The sequence below is a fragment of the Camelus ferus genome, chromosome X (assembly GCF_009834535.1).
Source record: "Camelus ferus isolate YT-003-E chromosome X, BCGSAC_Cfer_1.0, whole genome shotgun sequence".
In the NCBI taxonomy this organism is placed as follows: domain Eukaryota; kingdom Metazoa; phylum Chordata; class Mammalia; order Artiodactyla; family Camelidae; genus Camelus; species Camelus ferus.
This window is the reverse complement of record NC_045732.1, coordinates 67,737,692-67,765,339: the sequence shown is the minus strand read 5'-3', so window position 1 is coordinate 67,765,339 and position 27,648 is coordinate 67,737,692. Positions and strand designations below refer to the sequence as shown.

General features: G+C 42.0%; 1 protein-coding gene and 1 non-coding gene across 6 annotated transcripts in view; one reads left to right on the top strand and one right to left on the bottom strand.

Annotated features, from left to right (window-relative positions):
- Positions 1 to 27,648, top strand: part of CHRDL1 (chordin like 1) — a 123,609-nt gene that overhangs the window by 28,820 nt on the left and 67,141 nt on the right. The window lies entirely within an intron of this gene.
- Positions 6,129 to 6,265, bottom strand: LOC116662297. The gene has a single exon (XR_004318337.1). It is a non-coding gene; the product is annotated as a small nucleolar RNA SNORA2/SNORA34 family (small nucleolar RNA).

The following is a 27,648-nucleotide window of genomic DNA, read 5'->3' as shown; positions in this document are numbered from 1 at the left end:
ATTTTTCTTTCTCCTTCTGGCTTCACTTAGAATGACATTCTCCAGGGCCATCCATGTTGCTGCAAATGGCATTATTTTATTATTTTTATGGCTGGGTAGTATTCCATTGTATACCACAGCTTCTTTATCCAGTCATCTGTTAATGGACATCTAGGTTGTTTACGTGTCTTAGCTATTGTAAATAGTGCTGCTATGAACACTGGGGTGCAGGTGTCTTTTTGGATTAAGGTTCCCTCTGGATATATTCCCAGAAGTGGGATTCCTGGATCATATAGTAAGTCTATTTTTAGTTTTTGAGGAACTGTCATACTGTTTTCTATAATGGCTGCACCAAACTACATTCCCACTAACAGTGTAGGCGGGTTACCTTTTCTCCACTCCATCTCTAGCATTTGTTGTTTGCATTTTTCATGTTAATTGTAACCTTTAACAATTCTTTCTGTGATACTAAACAGAACTAACAGTTCAGTGGTACTAAAGTTCCTTCATCCTTATATGCAGAAAATGTGTTTATTTTGCCCTCATTCTTGAGTGATAATTTGGCTGGGTATAAAACTATAGGTGCACATTTATTTTCCTTCAGCACTTAGAAGATATTAATAAATGGTTTCTTGATGTCCTTTGTGGATAAGAAGTCTCCTCTTTGATTATAGTTCTTTTGTAGGTAATCTGTTTTCTCCTTCTTCTAGCTTTTAAGATTTTTTCTTTTTCTTTGATACACACAGTGAGGCATGTAGATGTGTGATTCATTTTTATTTAGCCTACTCAGCACATGACTTCTTTTTGGCCAAAGGACTCAAATTTCTCTTCAATTTTAAGTCATTATTTTTGTGAAAATTACCCCTTCTTCTTTTTTCTAATTCTTAACCTCGTCTTTGGTGTATGTTGTTGCAGCTCATTTAATTGACATTCTGTGTCTCTTAATGTCTCCTCTATTTTTTCCCCCATGATGATATATTGGTATATTCCTTGTAATAATACATTACTTCAGCTCTGTCCTCCAATTCATGAATTCTTTCTCCATCTCTTTCATGCCTACTATTTAGGCTCTCTGTTAGGTTTTATTTATTGTTTTATTTTTAATAACTATGTTTTCCCCAATTTTTTAAATTAGGTTTAAAAATATTTACATGTTGCTACTTTATAAACCCCTGTTATTGTTTCTTGGGGTCTTATTCTCTTACTTATTTCTTTAAGGTATTTAAATATTTAAAGTCCATTTCTGATTGCTCAAATATCCATATGTTTTTCAGGTGTGAATTCTCACTTTTGGTGGGTTTCTTAATAGCTTTTCTTAGTTCTGGATTCCCCCTTGTTTTCTAAAATTGTTGTTTAAGATCTCATCAGCTGTGGGGGTTTTCTCTTGCATTAGCCTTTCCTTTCTTGTGCTAGCATTATTTCGGGCCTTGTAGTTCACTTAGCTCTAAACCAGATCATATATTGGTGTCCCACCTTGGGCTCCCTCATGCTTAGATGGTTTATTTTTACCTCTATTTTCTTGTGCAGTGCTAGCACCTGATAATGATCTTGGATTGGGAACTCAGCTATAGCTGCCTACCTTGGGCAATCAAACCATTTGAGGAAACAACCTTGGGTGGGCAGAGCTGTGTCAACCCCTATTGACATGTGAGAAGTGTGACCCTACTCCCCAGCTTTATACAGAAAGCCACTTAGAGGCCATAGTTCTTGCTCAGCTGTCTGGCCCCAGCTGTCTATATCCAGTCCCAGTTGCCAATGGACCATATGTCTTTGTCCCCCCATTTATTTGTATACTTTCCTCTGTGTTTTATTTCATAGAGAGTTTCCTTTTGTTTCTGAGAATGATTTTGCAGTTTTAAAGCCTGGTTATTTATTTATTTATCTGTAGTTTTATATTTCACATCTTACTCTTCTTTGTTTGGAAAATAACAGGGAGTTTTCTCATGTGCTGTCTCTGCCATATTGAACTGGAATGCAAACCAGCTATTCTTTCTTTTTGTTGAAGATAAAACAAGAATAAACATGTTTAAACCATAGCAGAGAAGAATGGAGTTTGATAAAAGAAAGACCTTTGGGACACAGTGGTGGTTAAATCCTAGAATAAATGACTAAGGAGAATTATAGTCTCTTTACTGAATATTTCTGGAAATAAAAAGGTACCCACCCATCTGAGATAGAGTTGGCAGTTTTTCTTTGAGACAGGGCAGTGGATGTGATGACTCCTCTGTATTCCTTCCATCCCAGTGATTATTAGGCATGAGGAAAATCATGCCTTCAGGGCCACAGGAATGTTTGGCTAAAGGAAGGGGCTCTGGTTTTCTGTCTTAACCCAATGGAAGGCACTGTAATGAAAATGTCTTCACTTAGAAATAGAATATTTAAAGACCCAAGATGATGGACAAGTTCTATATTAAAAAGAGAAAACAAACAAGGAAGCCATATATCCAAGGTTTTGGTTTTACATGCTATCCTATAGCAGAATCAACTTCAGGGAGTGTTTATTGGATAGTGATGGACTGGTGGGAAGCTCCTACCTGCCATGCCTAGAGCTCATCTTCCACTGGAGGGGACAGAGACTTTACCTCCTATGTGTTTCTGTGTGCCCCATGGCTCTTGCTTTCTAAACTCCCTACCCCCTGAAATTTCCAAGGTTGTCACTTGCATTTGAGGTTGTCTTCTGTAGTTCCTGCTGAACCGTGGGAATCAGAGTGTGCAGACTGCTTTTCCAGAATTACCAGAGAGAAATTGATACTGATTCCCATGAATAACAAGTGAAATTTTTTTCTCCATCACTTCCCCAAGTCTTCATGGCAGAGGTCAAGTCTTGGTCACATACTGCAGGGCTCTGCTGGGCCCAGAGAGGCTGGTGATACATGGAGGCTAGAACATTCTTAATGAAAAAGTAAAGACTGCATAGAAGTCAGAAAGTTCATTAAATTCATCCTAGTCTCTAAGCAGGACTCTTTGTTGTTCCTGCTGAGAGATTTGTAAATTCCGTATCTTCTCTTTTGGTGGAGTAGAGTGGTAAAGGAGGGAGGGGGATAGAAAGAATATGACTTGTTTCCTTTTGTTCTTTATGTATAATTTTACCACCAAAAAGAAGACTTTTAGGGGGAAGGGAGTAGCACAAGTGGTTAGCATACACAAGGTCCTGGGTTCAATCCCCAGTACCCTCTCTGAAAAAGTAAATAAATAAATAAGAAACCTAATTACCTCCCCCCTAAAAAAATGAAAAAAAAATTAAAAACAAACAAACAAACAAAAAGAAGACTTTTATAGTGACCAGGAGCCTAAATCATGATATTATCTGGCAGTTTTCTTAAATGGCCGTTCCATGAAGAATTCGCTATTCAGAATGAATTCTTCCTCTATTCCTTTCATGCCTACTATTTAGGCTATCTGTTGGGTTTTATTTATTGTTTTACTTTTAATAACGATATTGTCCCCAGTTTTTTGAATTAGGTTTAAAAATATTTACATGTTGCTATCTTATAAACTTTATAAATTTGGGTTCCCTTAGAGATATTCCAGCATTCCCAAGTCATTAAAGAGGTGTTATAAATTTGCCAAAATACCCTATTTGATCTGTTACCAGAGACCTAATCCTGTGTTTCCTTTCAGCTAGGTGTGAAAAAGTTTAGTTCTATGATATGGTTTTAATAGGGAGAGTGACATTGTAGTTTTGCCAAGAGTGGCATTCCTCACCCCAGTCTTTTAAATTCCAGGTAGGTTAGGGAAACAACCTTTCCATTGATGCACTGTAGCCTGTGTGTTCACATTAAGAGATGCTGGAAGCCCTCTGCTCTTTCTCTCTCAACAGGAGTTGGGTAGTAAGCTGGCTAGCAAATACAGGCATTTCTGCTATAATGCAATATGTGCATTTCTGAAAATCCTCCCATTTTGCGAAATTGTACACTGAAAAATAACAGGGCTTAAGGAAAAAAACAGGATTAGAAAAAGCAACTCTAAAGTTATGCAACTTTGTAACCAAAGTACTAACAAAACAGCTATACTAATAAGATACTAGCATGGTTTGAAAAGTCATCTTAGATTTCTATTAAATCAAAGATTACAGTAAGTATAGACTTCATTCTTTAAAATGGTGACATTAGGTTGAAGGAAGGGGGTATAAGGAAGGGTTGTTTCCAAGTACACTATTTCAGTTGTGTTAGTATACTTAGTATTTAGCTGCTGTCACTTGATGGTGCAAAATATTAATTTGTGGGAAAAATCATGTATGAACCAATGAAATTTCTATTTTATACCAACATCATGCTCTTATCTGCCACTCACATATGAACAAGTTTGGATTACACAAATCTATACTATGCAGAAACAGACTGCATAAGATGAGGTAGATATAAAGCACTTGGCCTTGGACAGTTTAGCATTAGGGTTGTAAGTCACCCAACCACTTTGACTCTGTTTTTTGGTCTGTAATCCTGACCTACCTGCACATTGTGCTCTCGTACATTTTAAAAAGGGGACCTAATTCTAGGACTATGTCTGTGTCTGTGACTTACAGTATTACAGTAATCAAATAGACAGGCCTTTTTTGCTCCCTCCAGTTTTTTAAGGGCAAAAGTTCAAGGGGGAGATTTATTTATTTTTCATTGTGGTAAAGTACACATAACACAAAATTTATAATTTTAAAGTGTACAATTCAGTGGCATTAAGAACATTCACCATGTTGTGTAATCATCACCACTAACCTAGTTCCTGAAATTTTTTACCACCCTAAAAGGAAACCCTGTGCCCATTAAACAGTCACTTCCTATTACCCCTCCCACCTCCCACCAGCCCCTGACAACCACTAATTTGCTTTCTGTTTCCATGGATTTTCCTATTCTAGACATTTCATGTAAATGAAACCATACAATATGTGGCCTTTTGCATCTGGCTTCTTTCACTTGGAATTATTTTTTTAAGATTTATCCACTTTGTAGCACATTTCAGTACCTGATTCCTTGTAATGATTGAATAATATTTCATTGTATGGATATACCACATTCTGATTATCCATTCATCAGTTGATGGACATTTGAGTTGTTTCTACCTTTTGGCTATTGTGAATAGTGCTATGAACATTCAAATAAAAGTTTCTGTGTGGCATATATTTTTGATTATTTGGGGTATATACCTAGGAGTGGAATTTCTGAATCACATGGTAATTCTATGTTTAACTTATTGAGGAATTTCTTTGAAATATTAAAGCCATCTCACTTTTCGCTTTATCTCTTTGAGTATCTGCTGCCATCCTCAGGCTTGCTGCTGTTGCTATCATCCATGTCAGCTCTCCATTGCTCTCTGCGTTTCTCCTTTTGTTGTTTTCTGAATTCTGTATTCACTTGCCTCTTGGATCTTATTGAAAAAGATCAATTCCTTTTAAATAGTAACAGTAGTTAGCATATTCTTTTCCTCCACTAAGGGAACTACGAAAGCCGTAGTTTACAAGGGCTGTTTCTTTCCCTGGAAAAGATTGGTATATAGAAAAAACAAAACAAAAGCAAAAAAACAAACAAGCAAAAAAAAAAAAAAAAAACCCCAAAAAACTCTAAGTCCAGAGCTATCCAAAAGCGTGAGGATTCTGGAATGCTGGTCTCTAGATAACAGAGGTTTTACTTAATTATCATTGTTATCATTGTTAGTTTTCTTATACTGATTGTTGACAGGTCACCATAGAGATGTTCACTATTGATCAGTATGTTTTTTTTTTAATGTTAGTAAGGAAAGTCTTTATTTTTTTCTATTTTCTTTTTCTTTTTTTCTCTTTTTTAAATATTTAACAAATGCTTTACTGTGAAAGTAGCTTTCTCGATGTCCATAATACAGAAACACTTTCACAATCCAATAAACAACTTGAAAAGTTTTACAGCACAAGAGTAACTGTAAGTTTCCAATTTGAATGAGGTCTAAAATACACAAATCAGGACCCTGATCATACAAAAGGATAATATTCAAAGGAAGCTCACAGTTCAGAATCATCCTACTGTCTTTGTGGAAAACCCACAGCAAATTTTTTTGTAATAATTGGGTTTAACAGTATTATAATTCTAATGAACAAGTTAAATCAGGGATCTCTAAATTTTGGAATCCCACTGTTAATCAACTACAAACAAATATTAGCCCACATCTATCACCAATGACTCAGATGTTTCTTTCTAATGAATTGACCGTTACATTTCCAAAGTTCTTAAATGGCCATCAGACCATAGAAAGACACTTCTCTAGGCTCCTGCTTGAAACCAACAGCTTCAGCAGACTGCTGGCCTTGATTCAGGACCAAATATTGATCAGTATGTTGATCACTGTTCATATCTCTACTGACTGCCTTCTTACCTCTCAGACCGCTTTCACTGTCTTCCATGCTATATTTCCATTGTTTTCCTCATACACTTGGTCCTTGAACACTGTGCAGGGTATAAAGGGTTAAAACTTCTTCAGGAAAGTGACATCCAACTTGCCTTCTGCCAGGTGAGGTGATCTTTGTCTCTGGTAAACCCTGGGGATTTAGCTGCTTTTTAAAAAGAATGTGATTTCCTCTTAGTATTCTAGAAGCCCTTATGCCATATAAGAACAAGACTTTTAGAACACTGTGACTTTCTGTCATGGTAGAACAGAACTCTTCTGTTTCTTTCAATGGGCATTAATCAAACCTGGCCCCACACAAAGGTGAAGAAGGTGGCATATCCTTGAGGGATACCGAAAAGCTCCATTTGTCCCAAATAAATCTTCCATGTGCTTTCTGTATTTAAGAAACCTCCACCATTACAATCACTCTTCTGGGTTAAGACATTGTTTCCCTAAGTTTGTTACATGCATAAAAACACAATTTTATGGGATTAAAATTAAAATATAGGGTTAACTAGAGAAAACATTTATATGGTCCAATAAACTTGAGAGTTTCTGGACTAGAGATAAACAGGTTTCTTTTACTGCAGAACTTCTCAGAGCCTTTAATATATTAATATGCATTATGAATCTATAAGCGAGTGTATAGGATGCAGTATTTTCCAAACTTATTCAGCCATGGAACCTGTTTCTTGTAGAGCACTTTGCAGCATTAGTGTTTAGTATATGTTCTAGGAAATCTTGGATTATGCCATTCAATTTCTAGAAGTTATTTATATTATAGCAATAAGCTATTGGAAAATAGGTATCTTAGTTTGGGGAAGGCCATTAGGGTAGCAGGCCATTTTAGAACAAGACCCCCAAATTAATGTTATTCAAACTTTAGTGTGCTTAAGGGGATTTGATAAAATGCAGACTCTCAGGCCCTACACTAAAAATTCAGATACAGTTGGCTGCAGTGGGTATTCTGCATTTTAAACAAGCACCTCAATTAATTCCGATGCAGCTGGACTGGGGAGTGCACTATGGTAATAGGGCCCGGGGGAGATCTTGATAAAGGAGGCGGAGAGCACTGCCTGCAGAGAGCAGTCCAGGCCAAGATCTTGGCGTAGAGAGCCCTGTGCATTTGCAGAGAGCCGGGGGCAACTTGACAACATTGTTTCTCTGATAATGGGGAGCATAGGCACCCCGGAAACTTACTTTTCCTGTGTGACACTTCTCCAGGACCAACCCTGCAATAACATGGACTCACTGTTCCCTCTGGCTGGCCTCCCTGCTTTCCCAGCACTCCCACCCAAAGCCTTTGTCTTCTGCCATCTTCCACAGTCAGAGCCCCTGGCTGTCCTGTCCAGAAAGAAAGACCCTCCGTGGGGAGCTCACCCCTCTACCCCACCCATTGTCCATGACTTGTTGTTGGCGAGAAATGAATGGCATTTCTCGGAATTAGCCCAGGAATTTCTGCTGATAAACAAATGAAACTCTCAAAGGGAAAAGCAATCAACATAGTTTGAAATAAAATCAGTGTTTTCAGCTTAGTCTGTTTTCAACTTAATTTGAAATAAGAGTCACATCCAGGGTATTTTAAGGAAAGGATTAGTAAAATGTCTTTTAGTGAGTTTTCTTCCTGGTTGCGGGTCTGATCCATCCAGGGCCTGCTTTCTGAATAAGCAGAACAGGAGATTAGTACCTTGATTTCCCAGACCTGTGATTCTGAGACTGTCCAGCCAGCGTTGTGTCAGCCTCCCCTACTCCTTCCCTACTTCCCTGCCAAGTTGCCTGATAGCTGAAATGCTGTTATTATTATAGCTTTATCTTTTGAATTCAGACTTTGATTCCTGATAAATTCATCCATCTTTGGAAGTGATAAACTCTTATTAATCGTTTTTAATTTAACCAGCATGCAGGATCTAGAAAGCAGGATTTGATGGTAGTGAGTGGGGGTGGGTATGTGGTGGGAGATCCTGAGGCCACTAACCTGGGTTCTTGGAAGAGTTTGCAGGGTCAGGGCCGGTGAGGGGTGGAGGAAGGGTTGAAGGAGGAGCTTAGGGAATCAGGCTTTACCTTCCCTATAGTCCTGCAGAGACCATGCCTCTCTGCAATGGTCAAGGATAAGTCCTTTTTCATGGCAGAAGACACAGTGGCTTCTAGGATGGGTTGCCAGCTCTCAAGTTTTTCACTTTGGTGTTGTTAATTTAAAACCAATATGTTCCAGCAGTAACCAGATATCCTTGCTATCTGTTGCATGGAGCCAAAGGGTTTCACTTCAGGGTTTTGGATGCAAAATAACTATAACCCAAAAGGTTTACCAGATTATTTGCAGCCACTAAGATAAATAGCAGTCTTTATTAGAATGATTTTTGTCTGATTTTTGTATTTAGATTTTTACACTGTCAGCTATTCCCTAGAAGTGATTTTGGAAACTGGCAGACTGCGGGTGTCAGTTATTGAAATCTGTTCCAAAATCCATCTCCTCATAGGACTCCATTTCCTTGGCGATCAAAGTAGTCTGTTTTAGAAATATCTTGATGTGTTGTCTCTTGCCTTTGCCATATATACGATAAGACCCAGAGAGTGGGAAATGGTTCAGCAATAGACGTGTGGCTGCTGAAACAGGTTTTTTTTTTTAGGGTTGTACTCCCTGAATTGGAGAGAGACTATGAAGTATATATACTGTATCTTTAAAGAAAAAGATAAATCAAAGTTGTCTACAGGAGAGGGAGGAAGAAGGTTGGTTGATTTTTTTTTTTAATTGGGGAAGAGAGGAAAGACTTCAAACTTGGGAGTAGAGGTTACTTTTAAAACAGAGATAAAGTAAGTGTCCCTGCAAGCTCTGTTTTCTTTTCTTTAGCAAAATTGTGCAACTTTGATTTCTTCAATCTTCACAAGATCATGCCCTCAGGGATCAGAGTCCACACTCACCACCCTACCTTTTATAAGCTCTGTAATCCTTTATTATTTTAATAGGAGAGAAATGGGGGTTGAGAACAAGGGGCAGCCATATGCACATACACAATCTTATGCTTGATTGTAATATTTAAATGTCCTTTTGTTTCTGTTTCCCTTCCTCTCTCTTTTCCTTCTTTCTTATCTCTATTTTTTATTTTAAAAAAATTTTGTTGTAGTAAAATATGCATGACAAAATTCCCCCATTTTAATCACTTTCCAGTGTACACTTCTGTGGCATTAAGTACATTTACACTGTTGTGCAACCATCACCACCATCCATCTCGGGAATTTTTTCATCTTCCCAAGCTGAAACTCCATCCCCATTAAACAACTCCCCATTTCCCCTCCCCCAGCTCCTGACCACCATCATTCTACTTTCTCTGTCAATTTGACTCCTCTGGGTACCTCATATAAGTGTAATCATCCAGTATTTGTCCTTTTGTGAGGGGCTTATTTCACTTAGCAGAATGTCTTCAAGGTTCATCCGTGTTGGAGCATGTCTCTTTTTTAAATGGGGAAGAGGATGGAAAAGAAATTTGAGAAGAGGCTGGTGGTAGTGTTGAGAAAGCAAAATCAGGAGATAACGAAGGGGTCTCAGAAGAATCTAGCAAATCTTGGTTCTCTGAGAATAGTTTTCATAGGATGAGGAAGACCCCAGAGGCCACATTGTCTTTGACAATGACAGGCCTGACAAGCAGTAACTCACAGGAATGATTGTTTGAAATTCTGGGGTTTGAAAGACAGACATAGTCATTATTAATATTTCCAAGGGAACTTCAGAAAGCATCATTAGGAGCTGATAACCAGCAAGTTTTGTTCTCTTTTGGAGAAATCCAAACGGGTAGAACTGTATCCCTGTTTCCCTTTATCTGGAGAAGTACATTTCCAAAAGGGCCTCCTCTGGGATTGCTTTCTGAGGGCAGTCATGTCTGGCACTATTCAGTATGATTTTATTAGAAAGATGGTTAAAGGATTAGAGTATCAAACCTATGAGGCAATGTTGAAGGAAAAGTGTAATTAGTGAGCCCGGTGAAAAGAAGGACTGAAGGGACTTCAACAAACATCAGAAAGTTAAGTGGGTCTTAGAAGATGCTCATCAACTTTCTCCTTCCATCTCCAATGGGGAGCGGGTTGAAATGACCTTCACCTTTAAAAAAGCTAGGTACAGGGAAGGACTTCAAGGCACAAATAAGCGGAGCAGAAGTTTTTTGAAAGTCAATATATTATAACTCAAGCTTAACATTGAGTAAAAGCAAAACACACATGGACAAATGCATATATAATGTGATTCAATTAATAGGAGGTTCAAGACAGGCAAAACTCAACTATATTGTTGAGGGAGGTGCATAAATGTGATAAAACAATAACGAAAAGCAAGGCAGCGATTGTCCCAAAAGTCAGGATCGTAGTTATTTCTGGTGCAGAGCCTTCTGGGGTGTTGGCAATGCTGGCTTTTCTTTTCTTTTCTTTTCTTTTCTTTTCTTTTCTTTTCTTTTCTTTTCTTTTCTTTTCTTTTCTCCTTTTCTTTCTTTCTTTCTTTCTTTCTTTCTTTCTTTCTTTCTTTTCTTTCTTTCTTTCTTTCTTTTCTTTCTTTCTTTCTTTCTTTCTTATTGAAGTATATAGTTTATTTACAAGGTTGTGTTAGTTTGTGTGCAGCATAGTGATTCAGTCATATGTATATATATATGTATACACACATATTCTTTTTCATTACAGGTTTACTATAAGCTATTTAATATAGTTCCCTGTGCTATACAGTAGGACTATGTTATTTATATATTTTATATATAGAGTTTGTATCTGTTAATCCTAAACTCCTAATTTATCCCTTGCCTCCCTTCCCCTTTGGTAACTGTAAGTTTGTTTTCTATGTCTGTGAGCCTGATTCTGTTTTGTAAATAAGTTCATTTGTCTCATTTTTTTAAGATTCCACAGAGAAGTGAGATATTTGTCTTTAATACTGTCTTTCTTGTCCCGCATAGTAGTTACAGGGGTGTTTGCCTTATAAACATCAATTTAGCTACACATTTATGTTTTAGATGTGTCAGTTATATTTCCCAGCATAACATATTTTTAAATGACATTACATTTTCATTTGTTTTGGGTGGTTATGATTGGAGGCAAAAGGTAACCAGAAGACATTTAAATAGTACAATTAAGCATAAGACTGTGTATGTGCATATGGCTGTTTGGGGGCTACATTTTTTCTTTAATTGTTTATATTATTTTGGTCTTCTTGGCATTTGGTTTGGTTTGGTCTGGCTTTTGTGTGTTTGTTTTTTGCGCAAAGCAGAGCAATGCCAAAGCCTGGAGAAGGGTGTGCTCTCTGTCCTCCAAGTATGCCCTTGGAACTAGTCAGAAGGCATATGGGGGCATTTGTGGCTTTGACCTTCAAGCTGCAGAGTGCACCAGGATGTTGGCATCTAGATGAAGCCACCTGGCTTCAGGTCTATATCACTGACCAGAGGGCTCATTTGGCTTCCAGAATCAAGAGACATTTGGAAAGGAGAGGGAGCTCTGGTCCTGTGGATGCGCATTCTCTCCCGGAGGTGAGGCTGTATTGTACTATCATGACAGGGGAAAAGGCCCAGGGCCAGAAAAGAGATGGGGTCTAACCCTGCCCTCCCCTCAATTCACTGTGGGACTTTCACAGAGCCGACTGGTGTCTTGGTGCCTGTTTTCTCAACATGTAAAATGAGAGTGATAATTCCTTCCCTTCTCCTAAGGTTTGCATTGCCAGTGAAAACCAAGTTAATGTAGGAAGTTGCTTTGAAAAGCGTAAAGAGGTATATATAAGTAAAGCAGTGTGCAACAGGGGAAAGTAAGAACTTAAATCCAGGGTCCCCAAATTGGAATCACTGAGAGAGAATGGGGCAAAGCCTGAAGCTCTGACGTTTCAGTACTTGTTCCCATAGATCTCAATGACAGCAGCCCCGGGACCAGGGCGCTGGCCATATGTCTCCAACGTCAGGGAAAAGTTGTGGGGGGCGTCTAAAGGAAACAGGTGACAGGTTTAATGAGTGTTGGGCAGAAGGCATAAAATGAATGGCATCACCTCTGCCTTCCCTTTCTATTTCTTTCTGATTAGATTTTCAGAGGTGCCCTAAAAGAGTGTGATGCCCAGTAATGCTGATGTTTTCAAAGCAGAGCGAACCCTTGGCAGAAACAGGGCGGTAGTGCTGAGAATGCACTCAGAGACAAGGTCACAGTCTCTGGGCTGCCTTGAAAGCTTCACGGGGATTTTTTTGGGCTAGGCCTGACCCCTCCTGCTGCCCCCAGTCATAAAAATGTTGAGCAGGATTCTTTGCTCAGTACTATTGTGTGCTGATTAGGCTGCCGTAATTCCTGCAAGCAGGCCTGAACTGCCTCACTCCCTGCTTTCTTACTAATTCACATTCTGGCTGGAGCCTGTCTTCCAACACCTTGTGCGGGAGCATAGCATGACCCTACTGTAAAGGCCCCTCAGACCACCAGGATCAGGGGGAGAAACCATGGCTGTAGTGCTGCTTCCCAGCCAGGGACGACCGCTCCCCTCCACACTTCTCCCCCAGCTTTGGAAATTTAGAGAACCTGTTTTGGTCATCACAGTGATTGGGGGATGTCCTTGGCATTTAGTAGGCAGGAACCAGGGATGCTTAATGTTACACAGTGAGGAGGAACACAATGCAGTGAAGAAGTGTCCCACCCCAAATTCCAGTGGTGACCCTATTGAGAAACAGTGGACAGCAGCCTTACCCAGAGAAACCCGGGAAAGGGAGAATTCCTCCCAACCAGAGTTGATGATGCATGTCCACTCACTCATTCAGTCACTCAGTCACTCATTCCACAAATGATCACTGAGTACAAGCTTTGGGCCAGATCCCTTGTATGGTGCTGAGGTTTCAGAGTCCCCGCCTCAAGGAGCTCCCAGTCTAGTGGGGGACACAGGTATGACGAGATCATGACAACATAATGTGATGAGTACTCCAGTAGAGGTGTGTACAACAGCCGGGCAGCCAGAAACCAGAGACAGGAGAGAGAGAGAGAGAGACACTCTACAAGAGCCAGTCAGCATTTGACATTCAAGCTAGCTGGGTTCTGACAGAGGAATGGAACTTTGCCAGTTGGAGAAGGGGTGGGGTGGGGGCATGTGCAAAGGCATGTGCGAGGGGGGCGGGACTGGAGTGAGTGTGGACCATGTGGAAGGGAGGAAGCTGGAAAGGTCAGGTTGATGGAATCCCAGTCTCAAATGATCTCATACATCCTAGAGTTTGACATTACTTTGATCCTCTAGGCCACTGCAAACGTTGGGAGGAGGTGAAGTTTGTGTTTAGTACTCTCAGACATCTTTTTGCACCCCCTTTCATCTTTCTCAGTCCCTACATCCTCACCTCTCTCCCAGCCACTCAGTGCTCACATGGTCGCTATCACCTAATGGGAAGAAGGCTGGGTTACCCCTTCCAGGAGGAGCGGGCGGGGGCTTCTCTCTTTATCAACAGAAATGTAAATGCTTAACTAAAAGAAGTCACAACTGATAGAATTCTAGGTGTCAGTGGAGAGACTTTGGGGAGGGGCCTTGGAAGAACTAAGTGTGGAGGAGACAGCACAGAGGCTTCGTTCAGCGATCACACACAGCGTGAGTGTGAGCCTACATGAGGTGTGTGTCTGAGTGGGTAAGACTGACTGTGTGTGAGTGGGTAGGTGAGGGAATGATAATAGTTCCTGCTTCAAGAGAGGATTTTGAGGAGTAAATGAATTAGTACACGTAAGGGGCTCAGCACAGGGCCCAGCCCATAGTAAGCCTGTAATTGCAGGTTCTCATTGTTATTTTAGAATCCAGGGCCAGAGTTCAGTCTGGGAATGTAGGAACACACTGGCCAGGATGGAGCTGAGGATTTTATGCTAAGATTCAGTGGCCGTGTCTTGTCAGTTTCAAATCTATTCCTAGGCCACATCCTAACCCTCAAGCAATATAAAATTTCAGCATGTGGCTTGGCAAAATGGAAATTTTGTCATGGGGAGTCATTATTCGGTGTACATTTGAGTTTACTTTCTCTGTCTCCACTCGGAGCACAGGGCAGGTGGGAAGCTGTGGTTGTACAGCCGGTGCAGCCCTGCCTGGAGGCCCAGGTCAGCAGGTCTGTTGTCATGTGTGGGAAGACAAAATAGAAGAGGCACAGCACTGAGGGCCAGAGCCAGGGAGATGCATTAGAAAGAAATTAACTTGGGAGGGGCTGGATAAGGGAACAAAAGTCTTAGCTGGAGAAGGAAGGAGCAAACGGGGAAAAAAAAAACAACTGGGAAGGACAGGATACATAAGATCATCCAGCTGCCCCCAAACTGAACTTCCAATGTTTTCTGTGTTCTTTTTGGACGAGGGGGTGGCTTGTCCCGAATTCAGTGGAAACTTGTTGATTGACAGCGAGTTGGGCACAAGTTCAGTGTGAGTGTGCCTTCAGCTATTTATTTGATTTTTTGAAATTGCACCCTTTGCAGTTAAGACTGTTTAGTTTCTCCTGGCGCCCTGGGGCAGTGAGTTTAGATTGTTAAAATAGCAGCCATTAACACTCTTTGTGTTATGACACTGTCCTCCCTGCCCCCCTTAAGAGGAATTGGGCATGAGGTTGTTCGACACAAGTTGAATTCGCCTCTCCCCACTGAGAGAAGCAAGCAGAGAATCCTCCTCTGAGTCAGAGCACAATTGCCTAGCCCTCACCCCCAAAGCCTCCAAATCTGCCTAACACTCCCCGCCATTCCCACTCACACACACGTGACCCTCACTACACACTCCACCGCACTCCCACACTCACACCCACACCCATCCCGCGAGCTAGAGGAACCCTGGGGAGCACTTGTGCCTGTCTCGCTGTTCGCTGTGCTTTTGTTTTGCTTTCCTTCACTTGCTTTGTTTTGATTTCAAATCAGTCTTTGGGATTAAATTGGATAACTTTTTTCCATGTTATTAATAGTGCTGTGGAGGGAGCATATAAGGACTTTCTTCTCAGTCCTGGCCATGCTTGCTTCTCCCAACAAATAAATACAACACTGACTTTCACTGATCAATCACACTGCTCTTTGTCAGATGTTGCATACCATACTTCCTGGGCAGATAGCCCGAGGAGCTCTAAAAGATGCATGAATTGCTGGATTATCTAGATTATTCATAGGTCTGTTTAAAAGGGAATTTTTCATGAGAGGGCTAGGTGGCTATGGCTTACCCAAAGGCCCTTGGGAAAGATCAAAGGAGCAGAGTCACTGGAGGAAGTGTGGCATGGCTGAGCTCCCTGAGCAGGGCAATAATAGTGGCTGGTGGCCAGAATACAGTCCCACTGTCTGGGAAGGTCAGCATTGGTCACAGCTGGACAGCCGGATGAGCCCAGTCCTAGGAGGCATGGAGGGGAAGTTCTGTGTTCTCTGAATATCCTTGATGCACATTGAATATACTAGTGCTATTCAATAGAACTTTTTGCAGTGCCAGAAATATTCTGTATCTGTGCTGTCCAATATGGCAGTCACTGGTGCATTTGGTTGTTGAACATTTGAAATGTGACTAGTATGACTGTGGAACTGCATTTTACATTTTATTCAAAGTCAGTTAGTTTGAATGTAAACAGACACATGTGACCAGTGGCTTCTGTAGTAGATGGCATGGCTCTAGACCATTTATTGGATACTTTTCTGCTGCGTTGAATTTAAGTTTGTACCTTTCATCTGTCTGTTCAGGGCCTTGCAACTAAACTTTCTGAGAGCAGAAATCACATATTCTACAACCACAGAAAATTATATCTGGAAGAGGATTTTTGTCCTGCCTCCTCCTCTCCCATTCAACAAATAGGGAGACAGGGAAAGACTCTATAACTTACCCGAAGCTACAGTGCTCATTATAATTAGGGTAGCCTGGAACCCAGGTCTCCCTACCTCCTGTACTGTGCTTCTGCCTCATCTCCCTTGCAGATAAGTTTCAAAGGAGTAAATATCCTGTTCCTTTCCACTCTCTTCACTGTGTATAGCTTAAATGAATCCCCTGATATTTGAAAATAATCTGGAGCCCAAGTATCTTTATCTCTTCGTGTGCCGAAGTACAATGTAAGCTCTGGATAAGTTTGTGGGATGAAATTAATTCTCTATGTGTTTCCTATTATGTGTTGTCTTTATGCTATATTTTTCAGGAGAATCTATTTCTGTCTCAGTCAGTGCCTTCAAATTATCCAGTGCCCATGCTGTCTCAGTCCAGGGACCTCTGCTCTGTGGATATGGCTACCACCTCTGCAGACGTTCAGGTCTAAACTAGAGAACCTTAGGAAGCTGCCTAGCAAACTGATGAAAACGCTGTAGCTCTTTGGGCTCCAGACCCCATCCACATTCTGAATTCTCTTAGACTTCAGCATAACCAGGAACGTGGGGCATAATTCCCTCCCTTCTCCAATTTTTCTGTGGCCAAAAGCAATCGCCTACAAACTTAAGGTACCACAAGTAGGACTTAGGGCCCATATCTTACTGGTCACTTAGAAATGGAGAGAAAACACCCCGTCCAAACTAACTCAGAATCAACTGCTGAAAAGGAAGACTGTTCAACTCATAGGTCCAAGCAAAGTGTCTGTTCATCTCCCTCTCCCTATTTCCTACCCCAAATCTTTGCCCCCAACCCAGAGCCGCCAGTAACTCAGCAATAGCTGAACTGAAGCAAAACGTGTTCACAGCCACCAAAAGCTTAGTTTAAGCCAAGCAGCTGGCTCCTCCAGGCAGCTCTGCCAAGAGCCAGGCCAAGGAAGGGAACAAATGGCCTGCGTCCCATCTGCAGTGGAATGGCCAGCTCGTTTGCTGGTACCACCTAAAGAAGGAGTGATCAAGTATTGAGATAGAAGGCTTCCAGGGACCCACCCAGCCCTAAAAATCTTAAGCCCAAGTACAGTCATTGGATGCCAAGGACACTGGAGAAAGTCTTTGGAGCATGTAGAACACCAAGCCAGTTGGAGTGCCTGCTAAGCCAGCCCAGAATTCCTAGCATTCCAGCCCCCACCCCCAGAGGCAGCCAGTGGCCACAGCAGAGCCTGCTTCCAGCAGGCTGAGACCCTCATCAGCCCCTCCAAGAGCCTGCTCCTTCACTTAGAGCCTGCCTGCTTGCCCTGTGCTGAGTTCAGGGAGGTGGACAAACTGTACCGCCCAGTTTAGGCTAAGAATCTCACTTGCCATGGAATCTCCAGGCAGTGAATCATTTTGAGCAAGCACTTAAGCAACTTTCCACTGAGTCATCCCGAGGACTGTCAGGTTCACTAATCCTGACATATATTGTGTATATCCTTTGTTCAGATTCTGTCCCCATCCTGATACTGGGGTGGGGGTGGGGGTGGATGGTAAACAACAGAGCTATAAAACATGTGCTTATTGGAAGTCATTTATATCAGGGCTCCCTTTGCTTCTCTATCTCCCCAAAGGCCTGAAGCACAAATTAAAATCCTGCTAGTACTAACTCTTGATCTGTGTGTGCTCTTGGTTACATAGCTACCAAGAGTATGTACTCTTTACTCTGAGTGGCAGTGCTTGTTGCATTTCTTTTCCAGACACTTCACGGATCTGTTTTCATTTGATGTCTTCTAGACCAGGGGTCAGAAATTTTATTTTTTCTACAAAGGGCCAGATAGTAAATATTTTAGACTTTGAAGACCATACAGTCTTGGTTGAAACAATCCTTCCACTGTCGTGTGAAAGCGGCCACAAACAACACATAAATGAATGGGCATGAAACCTTTATTTACAAAACAAATTGCAGGTCGGATTTGGCCCATGACCCCTGTTCGAGACAATGTACTTAGTCCAGTTCGTAACTGAGAACTGGTTTCAGGTGCTTAAGGGCATTTTGAATATCACTTTGGGAGAGAGACTACTCTTTTATCCTCAATTCTTTGGGGGAAGAGATTAAAAAATTGGAGTATTTTTCATCTTTCCCAGTTTGAATATGAAAGTCCATTCTTGCTCAAATATTGTAGCAATGAGAATAGATTAAGTTATGATGCAGTCACAACCTACAAATCTCAGTGGCTTTAACCAACAAAGGTTTATTGCTTCTCATCCTGCCTGTCCATCTCCATGTAACACATGTCATTCTCATCTGGGGACCCTGGCTGACAGAGCCTTGCCATCTGGAAATTCGTTCCAGTGGCATGGGAAGGGAACGTAGCAATTTGTGTCCTGGCTCCTAAAGACTTCTGCCCAGAAGTGACACAGATTACTTCTGTTCATTTGTCATTGGCCAGAGAAAGGCACGTGGTCATGCTTTGACCTCTAGGACACAGGGAAGTGCAATGCTGCCATGTGGAATGTTGATGAATATGATGGATAGCCCTAATGACTACCACAGACTCCTTCCCAGTTTTCTTCTTGTCCTTCCTTGCCTAGCCCTTAGGTTATCTGGTCTAAGTGTCTCTTTTGCCCAGCCCTGCCTGGCCTTCCTCAGCCCTGCTGGTCATTGGCATTGACACATGAGTGGATAGCTTAGGAACTAAAGCATTGGGACAGTATCCATTCCCTAAAATGCTGTGTAGATGAGCCATGGATATAAAGTTAGACCTCTGACCCAGGTCCTTCATGCCATTGGATCCAAGGATTGATTGCCCTTGGGCAGTAGGCCTGAGAACAGTTGGACTTCTCATGCCTCTGGGTTTGATTTTATTTTGGTTTGCTTTTCTTTAAATTGAAGTATAATCAAGTTACAATGTTGTGTTAATTTCTGGCATACAGCATAGTGATTCGTGTATATATATACACACACATATGTATTCATATATACATATTCCTTTTCATAATAAGCCATTATAAGGTATTGAATATAGTTCACTGTGCTATACAGTAAGACCCTGTTGTTTATCTATTTTATATACAGTAGTTAGTATCTTCTATTCCCAAACTCGCAATTTATCCCTCTCCATCCTCTTTCCCTCCTGGTTACCCTGAGTTTGTTTACTATGTCTCTGCGTCTTTTTCTGTTTTGTAAATAAGTTCATTTGTGTTCTTTTTTTTTTTAGATTTCACATATGAGTGATATCATATGGTATTTTTCTTTCTTTTTCGGGCTTACTTCACTTAGAATGACAATCTCCAGGTCCATCTATGTTGCTGCAAATAGCATTATTTTATTTTTTTGTATGGCTGAGTAGTATTCCATTGTATAAATATACCACACCTTCTTTATCCAATCATCTGTTGATGGACATTTAAGTTGCTTCCATGTCTTGTCTGTTGTAAATACAGCTGCTATGAACATTGGGGTGCATGGATCTTTTTGAATTAGAGTTTCCTCTGGATATATGCCCAGAGTGAGGTTGCTGGATCATAATGGGAATTTGGACTCGAGGAAATTCTCCACATATTGACTCTAGGCAGTTACTTCCCTTCATGCTTTGGAGAGCAGTGGTCAAGATGGAAGAAGGAAGTGGCAAGTGAATGGTAGGTAAGAAGTGATATTAGGTGATATTAATGCAATATTATGGGCTAATATGAAACTTATAGCTCACATTTTAGAGGAGAGAGTAAAGACGAATCAGGATAAGATAATTGCTGTAACAATCCCAACCTCTCAGTGGCTAAACACAAGGAGTTGGGGCAGTGTGGAGAGGGAGGGCTCTGCTCCATGAAGTCATTCAGGGACCCAGGCTCCTTTCACTGTAGTGGCCTCTCCATCCTCTAGGTTCTCCACTGGATTTTCTGTATGTGGCCCTCAGTCTAGGGGAAAAAAAGAGAGAAGGAAATTTGTGTGCGAGGTTTTGCCAGCCAGGCTTTGAAGACGTGTACGTCATTTCTCACTACATTCTATTGGCTAGAACTCATTCACTTAGCCCCACCTAAGTGCAGGTGAGGCTGTGAAACATAGTATAGCTGGGTGCTGGGGAGGTGGATAGGGTTGATCCAAAGCATTCAGCACTACTGTGTATTTGTCTTAAGCAAGGGTGATTTTTTTTGTAGGAAGGGCTCCAACTGCTGAGTCTCAGACCAAAGTCTTCACCAACATCCTCTCAATATTGAAGTGTTTGACACTCATGGAGCAGCATTATAGGCCTTGGTGGAGTAAGAGAATAGTCCTGCCCTCAGAGAACTTATATTATAAATGCAATTTCATCAAACTTCACATTTACTTTGTATTTCACAGTGCCTCTGGACCCATAGGTAAGGGCAATTACATTTTTTTTTCTGCTACAGAGACTTGGGCTGTGTGTCCTAGGAGCAAGAAAGTGAAAGAATTGACATTCATTGAAATTATGATCAGTGACCCTGGGCAACTCATTCTGAATCCTGAACTGTTTATAAATCACTCTTAGAAACGAAAAGGAAGCCAGTAAAAGGGGAAACTATACAACTAATCTTTTTTCTCTTTTTACCCTGGCTACCAGGGCATTCAGAATCCTTTAATGCTTATATATAATAATTATGTTAACTCTATTGGTTGGTATTTCTTATAGCTACTTCTTGTTTCAGGGTTTTTTTTTAATTTAATTTTTAATTACTTCATGGTATGTACCTTTTGTTGCAAAAGGAAAAAAAATGAAAGTATGGTTTCTTCTGGTTTTATTTAATGCTAGGTTTGAAAATTAGTATTTGTGAAAAAGATTTTCTATGTGTATTGTGACTTCCTGAGCAGTTGGTTTTACATGGTGTGGTTTTGGAGAAGAACTTTAGGTCGAGGGAAAGCTCAACTCTCTAAGCCAAAGGAGTGCATCACTCCTTCAAGGGCAGCTAGAACTTTCGTGTCCAACCCATAGCTGTTGGTCAGAATGGAGAAAGCCCTTCCAGGTTCCCTTTCTCCCTAGCTGTGTATAGAATATTTAGGGATCCGGTCATTTGTCTGTATTATTTCCTCAAGTCCAGGTTTTCTTAACTGCTTTGGGGCTAGATATATCTTTGTTATCAGGCGCTGTCCTGTGCATTGGGGGCTGTTTAGCAGCTTCCCTGGCTTCTACCCACCAGACACCAGTAGCATCCTCCCCAACTTGTGACAATAAAAAATGTCTTCCGACACTGCCAAATGTCCCCTCGTGGAAAAATCACCCTCAGTTGAGAACCACTGCTGTAGTCCCAAGTATTTGTGATTTTGCATAGATTCCCTCACTTCCCCAGGATCCTGGTTTTTAATTATATGTATTTGGCCATTTCTTACAGAAATGGGAGTTGCAGACAAAAGTTATGGGTGGCAGGAAACACAGTTCTAAGATTGCCTGTGTTTGTACCCCTGTGGGCCATAGATTGAAGCAGCGTGGAACAGGCGCTATATGCATACATCTAGAACTGAGAATAAAAAGCCTTCTTCATATTCATTAACCATTGAGAAGTGGACTTATTTCTAGGGCATTATTGAAGGTTCTGAAGAAAATGAGCTCTCGATCCAGAAGCCCTAAAGCAGTGCCTCTCCAACTTTAAAGTACACGTGAATCCCTGGGTATTTGTTGAAATGAGATGCTGACCCAGGAGTTCTGAGTGGAGGGAGGGGTCTGAGATTCTGCATTTCTAACTAGCTCTCAGGTGACACTAATGCTGCTGGTTCCTGGACCTCACTCTGAATAGGGGGTTGGTGGTCTTTGCAAAGAGGATCTGGCCATCCAATGCTATTTTCAGGTTCTAGAGAGGAAATTGTTCTGTTCTAAGATTATTTCACTGGCCCAGTAATTTATAAGGTAATCTGCAGTTTTTAACATTCCCTGCTTCTGCCATTCTCAAGAAGGCACAACCCGAGGGCATAGCCTCCCCGCACACCCTTTCTCTCACTCTCCCCAACCATTTGAGGCTAACGTGCGGTGATGTAGTCAAGTACATCCTTTTGATCAGCTACTTTCTGTTTTTTTAGACCTTCTATGTGCCTGTATGTGTGAAAGACAGAAAGAGTGATTTCCTTTTTAGAGGCAACAGTGAGAAGAACTTGGGAAAAGCAATTAGAATGACAGAAAAGATTTTATGTTGCATAGCTGTTTTACCCCGGCTGTAGTTTCAGATAATGCAGCCTAGAGCTTGAGAGCAATGCCGGGTAGCTCCACTTCTTGAGCCCGAGATCTTGGCTCCAGTGCTAGTTTGACCACTCCCTAACCTCAGTTTCCTCATCCGTAAAGGTAGTTATAGCAATCCCACCTCCTAGGGTGGCCATAGGGAGAAAAGAGCTAATGAACGTGAGCGTACAGTGTAAGCACGAGTCAGTAATGACTAAATAACTAATGTTATTGATGCCACTACTGCAGTTATTGGAACTGTGGCTCTCAAATTCTTTTTTGCCTCTAAATTGTCTGCATAAGCCTCACTCCCATCAGTGACATCTCTCACTCTGTTCAGTGATTCCCAATCAGGGGTGGGCCGATGGGTAGAGCTTGAAACTGCTCCCACCAAAGACCATGGACCACTTGAGAACTGAGGTCCCATTTTGAGAATTACTGGTCCAAAGCAATGATTGAGCCTCCTGCTGCTTTTGTAGCCTTGGTAAATCTGAAGATGGTAACAAACCTTATTTACTTACGTAACCTCTGACCCTTATGACCACCTTCCCCACTAATAACTCTACAATGAGAAGAGGGGTCATCTTATGAGCACGTGGCTGCCAAAAGACGAATCCCAGTTTCAAACTTGAAATTTGCGTGAAGCTTTGACATTACTATCATGCCTCCGTTTCCTGAGGAACAGCCACCACCTCACGGCAATCGGTGGTGGAGTCCTTTTGAATCTAGATTCTCTAACACGCCCTTTCTGTTCTCTGCATTGTGTATGTTTACCTACATTACTCTTTGCCCTGAAGGGACTTTGGCTTCGGTTCTTAAAGGATTTCCTAAGAGGAGAAACATGATACTTTGTCTTTTCCTCTGGTAGTTCTGTGACATGGCAGATGAGCTGTCTCGTCTGGTCTCCAGGAAGAGGTGGACGGCCTTTCCCTAATAGCGCTGGCTGGCTCCAGCAGCCCTCAGGCTTCATCTGCCACCGCCTTCCCTGCAGCCTCTGCCAATGGCCTCCAGGGACCACTTTCTGAAGCCTGCTGCTAACACATTTCCAAACACAACAAAAAGCCTGTTTGGGGATAAGTTTTCCCAATTAATCCTCAAGTAATGAATGCCTCTTTTCTTCCTTTAGGATGTAATGTGATAGCAATAGGCTCTTTCACTCGCCTCCTGACAGGTCCTGCCTCCAACCTCACGGTCTCTCCTCCAGTCATCCCAGAACAGTCTTCCAGAAATGTAAATCTCATCAGATAACTGCACTGCTCAAATCACTTCACTGGCTTCTCATCGTATACAGGCACGGTCCAAACTCCTGGGCTGGACTTCTTTGTATCTCCAGTGCCTAATGTCATTGGGCTGTCGTTGCGAGTGCCAGACTGTATGGTTCAAGTTAATAGCACTCTACAGTATTTCACAGGGGGCGTTTTCTCTAGGTTTACAAAGCTCACTAATGAAATGAAGGAAGAAAGAAAAAGATGCAGGAGAGGCTGTGCAGCCATGTAAGAGAAACTTGCTAGGTCTCAGCTGAAGGTTGAGTGACCGAAAGTAGGGGTGGGGTCCTGAATTCAGTACTTTTTAGTGTCCATGAGATGGCAGAGATCCAGATCCTCAACATATCTGCTTTTTAGATGTGGTGCAGGGGAGTGTTCTTGGGATGTTCATAGCTGTTACACAGATGAAAAGAAAAAAGTCTGATGGTTCAGGAAAGTCAGTCAGAGAAAATGCTGGGTTGTAATTCAACAGGTTTTTTTTTTATGGAATTTCTGAGATCCTTTAACACGCTGAAAGGGTTGTTGTGAGCATAGACGATGGATCTTTTCCCAATTTTATTTGAAGCACAGAATTTTGTTTTCACAGAGCGTCTTGTGGACTAGTAGTGCTCTGCAGAGCGGACTTGGGAAATGCTTGTGTAGGCAATACAAAGGAATGCTTGACCGCACTCCCCACTGTCTCAGCCAGATGCCTCACATTGTTTCTGTAAATGCTGCTTGAGGGTAGTGACTAATTTGTCCATTTCAAAGGGTCGTTGACCTTCAAAAAAAAGCCTGCTTCCCAAAGGATTAGAACTAACCAAGTAATAGTAGAACTCATTCTTAATTTATTTAGGGAGAAGAGGAAGGCAGTGAGTGACACATGTTACCACAAAACCTGTCATTAACAATTAGGCGTCATGCAGAAGAGTTGATTTAACATTCTCTCCTCAACTGCAAGTCCATTTATTATACCGTTGGATAATTAAAAATTTTAAAAACCCACAGTGTAGTAGCAAAAGAACAATAGATCATATCCACTGCAGAAGGGGTTCTTTTCATTGGGCTACATAATCCAAGTTCGGATGAAGAGTTGAGATTCGGGAATTCGCCCCTGAAAACAGAGGGATTTGTGTTTTATCTTTTCCTTCAATTGTTGGAGTTGCTTTTAATGGGCTTCTCTTGCCCTCATATTTTGTGGCTTTCTGTAAAATTAGGAAACCTAAGTTTAAATCCTGGCTTTGGCACTAAATAATGGTCTTCCCCCGGGAAGCTCTGGGCCTCATTTCCATCTGTCAAGAGAGAAGGCCATTTCCAGTTTTCTCTTGGAGATGTACATGGGAAACCCTAGAAGGCTTATGTAATGTGATTGGAATGGTCCATGAGCTGAATAATGGAGCTGATGATAAAGCTGTTCAGTAAAGTGGAAGAAGACATTTTGACAGGAAAGGACGTAGAGGTTCCCTCTAAAGATTGGATTATGGGAAGCTTTCACCAGTAACTGCTCTCAGCACACAGAAGGCTGAAAATGAGCATGCATAGCCCTAGAGCCCTAGAAACTGGACTGAGTTGCCTGCCAAGATCCAGTGCTTCTGAGGTGAAACCCACAGACCCCTCGCTTTGTGTTAAAATAGTGCAGGCACCTCTTTTGAGTAATGGAATGCTTTGAGAGTCTAATGGAACCCACGGACCCTCTTCCCAGAAGAATGCATGCACTCAAAACTTGCTTCAGAATCCCTTTGAAGAGTCATCATATTTATTTCTCTCCAGATCTCTAGGACTTAAATGAAGAACCCCCTCACCCCTGGAGGTGCACACTTAGAGCTTAACAACATTAAGAATAGACTTGTGACATTCAAGTGTATATCACTATTTGGGTGTTTTGTTCCTTTGTTCCAGTGCTAGAGCCAGGAGGAGATAGGTCAAGACATAAGCCCCGACACCTTTGCACTTGTTGATCACTCAGCAAGCAGTACATCTATTACCAGGTGCTAGATTGTAGGTAGGGTACCGACGGGCAGACCATTGGAGTTGCTGCAAGAAATCAGTGTGTTTGACAGATGGTGAGTGCTGGGTAAGAGATGAGTAAGCAGAGGGTAGGCTGCGGGGGTGGGTGGGTCTAGCATGAGTCAGAGCAGAGCTGGCAAGGCATGCAGTGGGGATGAGGACCAGCTGGTATTACAGAGAGTGTTCTTTAGCCGTGGGGATGCATCTCTGAGATGCACTTCATCACTCTGGCTGGGCTGTGCCCCATGATGCCGCTCTGCACGTATCCATATACAGAGCTTCAGCTCCAGGTGCTGGCCCGAAGGCAGGTGACTGACACAGCAAGGCGAAATCTCCTACCTGAAAGGCAGAGAATCACAAGCTGAGGGGTGTTTTCTGAGTTGGCTGAACCCTCAGGGGATGTATAAACTCTGGACACCAGACCGCTGGAACAGACACAATTATACATCTCTTTTTACCTTCAGAAGGACTGCACTTGGTAAGCTGGAGACAATCAGAATCAATTGTTTGTGTTGCATATAGTGTCTTTTCTCCCCAGGCTTTTTCAAAAAATAGAATCTTGTTTGTTCTATGTCTGCATGAAATAGAAGCAAGTGAAATGATTCCCCACAACAAACACACACTCACATACTCACAAACGCAGAAAGTTGTAGAAACTGAGGCCCAGAGATGCAAAGACAGCAAGTCAGCTGCCCTACCCAGCCAAGAATGCATGTGCTCCCCTTCTCCCCCAGATCGAGCGCCCAGCCTGCCGGAACCCCTTGCCCCACAGAGGCGTGCTTTCCTCTTGCACAAAGCCTCTCCTCAAGTCATCCTTCTCCTCCACATCTGTCTGACAAGATGGCATTTTCAGGCAGGGTCAGCTACTGACTGACAGCAGCTGAAACATTAACGGAAGTGGGATGATAAACAGCCCGCAGATGGGTTCCGGATGAGGAGGGGACGAGCTGGGATTACACTGGGGGTGTGAGCTTTCAGCGCCCTCTTCCCCTCTCCTCTCCAGCTGGATCGGCAGATTACTGTTTCCTCTCACTCGGCACCTTCTTGGTTGGGACAGAGTGTTGTGTCTGTCTGCTTAGCTGCAGAGTGATCTGCTGAATCTGCTGCAGGAATTTCCTGGCTTGGGACCCCATGGAGGGTTGGGCCTGGGGTCGGAGTAGGGAGGCCACTGGTCATACTGAAGAGTGTCCTTGAAGATTCCAGATGGGAAAGTCCTTCCCCCATGAGCCCCCTCCTTGAGCTCAGCTGTCTGGGAGACCTACCCCAACTCCCAAGGTGCATACCCCATGGACAAAATTATGACTTGGGATTGACCCTCTCGGCCCCTTTATGGTTCTCCCTTTCCTTTTCATTGACCTTTCTAGTCTTCACCTGCCTCCCTGTCACCAGGGCACAGAGCGCTTTCAGTTTGTCCAGGCCTGCCCCACGCTGATACTAAGCCTTTGTGTCTGCACTGTAGGATGTGTGGTCGTTTAAATTTTTTGGTAACAGCTTTATTTGAGATATAATTTACATACTATTTATCCTTTTAAAGAGTACAGTTAAGTTGGTTTTAGTGTATTTACAAGATATTGCCAGCATCACCACTGTCTAATTCTAGAATGTTTTCATCATCCCTGAAAGAAGCCCCATACCCACTAGCAGTCACGCCCTGTTTTCCCTCCCCCCAGCTCCTGGTTCGTATGGAATCGTATAGTATGTGACCTTTCGTGTCTGGCTTATTTCACTTAGCATAATGTTTTCAAGTTTCATCCATTCTAACTGATTTATATTCCATTGTCTGATACATCACATTTTATTTATCATTTCATCTGTTAATGGACACTGGGTGGTTTCCACTTTTGACTATTATGAATAACGCTGCTATGAACCTTCATGTACAAGGATCTGTTTGAGTCTCTGCTTTCAGTTCTCTTGAGTATACACCTAGAAGTGGGATTACTGGTTCATACGGTAACTCTATGTTTAACTTTTGAGGAACTGCCAAACTTTTTTGCACAGCAGCTGTACCATTTTACATTTTCACATTCCCACCACCAATATACAAAGGTTCCATTTTCCCCACATCCTTGCCAATGCTTATTATTATTTCCTTTTTTTATTATAGCTGTCCAAGTAGGTGCGAAGTGGTGTGTCACTGTGGTTTTTGTCCCCTTGCCTCCAAGACCTTGCTC